Source organism: Sorex fumeus, unplaced genomic scaffold (assembly GCF_029834395.1).
Source record: "Sorex fumeus unplaced genomic scaffold, SorFum_2.1 ptg000010l, whole genome shotgun sequence".
Lineage (NCBI taxonomy): Eukaryota > Metazoa > Chordata > Mammalia > Eulipotyphla > Soricidae > Sorex > Sorex fumeus.
Window position 1 is genome coordinate 19490428 of NW_026606067.1, and position 1783 is coordinate 19492210.

Sequence of the window (1783 nt, forward strand, 5' to 3'; positions counted from 1 at the left end):
GAAACTCTTCTTATTTGTTGGTGGGAAAGCAGACTGGTCCAACCTTTTTGTAAAATAGCATGTTCATTCCTCAAAAAACTGGAAATTGAGCTTCCATGACCTAGCAATACCGCTTCTGGGAACATACTCGGAGGGCCGCAAAAGCACACTGTAAAAATGCTATCTGCAGTTCTATATTTATTGCAGCACTATTCACAATAGCCACAACAGCCAGAATCTGAAAACAATTCATGTTCCCAAGAACAGACGATGGTTAAAAAAACAGGTAATTTTTGATTGATATAAAATGTTTTGACATTCACTGCCTTTCATACTTTGCTGCCAGGTGTGGAGTCATACAAAGGTACAACAGTTGAAAATATCCAAATACAATCCACTCCTCTGTCCTTCCTTAGATAAGGCTCTGGGGTTTGTAATCTAGACATAGTGACTGTTCTTAGAGTTTGAAGTTAGGTGAAAGAATAATAAATGTTACAAGTATTTTGAATGAAACGCACATTGCCTCCAAAGTTAAGGTAAAGGCCCTCCCATTGATCGTCGATTTGCTCGAGCGGGCCCAGTAACGTCTCCATTGGAGACTTTGTTGTTACTGTGTTTGGCTTATCGAATACTCTCGGTAGCTTGCCGGGCTCTCTGAGAGGGGCAGAGGAATTGAACTCCAGTCGGCCATGTTGGCCACTTGTAAGGTGAACGCCCTACCCGCTGTGCTATCGCTCCAGCCCTATAAGAATAAAAATTCTGTGTTCTTCTTTTTTGAAAGGCAGAGGGTTAACCGCATCTATGGATGAAGCAGGAGTATGAAGGGAAGCAAAATGAGAGATTGAGGAAATCATACAGTTGACTTTCAGCGATTTCTAGTGCCATTGCTATTGCTTTCTGGTTCATTCTCAGGTCCAACTACAATTCACACTTTGGGATATATGAGAAACAATGCATTGCTTTAATCAATTTCCTTCTTCTATTGCATGGTATTCGATATGCCAAAAACAGTAACAACAATTAGTGAAAAAAGTATGGAACGCTTCATGAACTTGCATGTCATTCTTGCGCAGGCGCCATGCTAATCTTCTCTGTATCGGTCCAATTTTAGTATATGTGCTGCCAAAGCGAGCACAGTAGAAACTATTTTCGCCTTGACATAGTTACTCTCTCTGTACACTGAATGAACAAAAAATCATAAACAAAGCTTGCCACATTAAATGGAACTAGAAGTATATAGATTTGGTCTTTGGGGAAGCTGGCTTTGACTTGATTAATCAGTAAATAAAATGTCTCTGTTTGATTTTAGTTTTCTTATAAACTCAAAGCAAGACTTTTTAGAGCACACCATCTGTGTAAACAGAAATTATAGGTGAGGGGAAACAGAAGGAGTCTTTGCCTAATTTCTTGCAATTATGGCTCACCTAAAGGATGCATGGGCTATTTTTTTTTTGTATCTACACTTTGTTGAATGAAGATACAGTTTTAAAATGCTAGATTAGTTAGTACAAACCATTAACTAGGTAAGTGTGGGCAGAGGGCATATAAGGCAGAAATAGCTAAGTGTAGGTCCCAAGGCAGAGACGAATGTGAAATACTGTAATATTTGGACTGAAAATCATGAGGGGAGAGTGGGAGGAGAGACTGGAGAGGTAAAGAGGGGCCAGATTGTGCAGTTTTGAGACCATAGTATACATTTAGAAACTTATTGTAAAAGCTGTCTAAAGTTTAAAGATGATAAGATCAGATGTACATTTAAGAAAATGGATTGGAATGAATATAGGGAATTTTGTTAAAGCTCTTT

General features: G+C 38.9%; 1 non-coding gene across 1 annotated transcript; it reads right to left on the bottom strand.

Annotated features, from left to right (window-relative positions):
- Positions 1-1007: 1007 nt before the first annotated feature.
- Positions 1008-1114, bottom strand: LOC130020232 (U6 spliceosomal RNA). The gene has a single exon (XR_008791987.1). It is a non-coding gene; the product is annotated as a U6 spliceosomal RNA (small nuclear RNA).
- Positions 1115-1783: the final 669 nt, after the last annotated feature.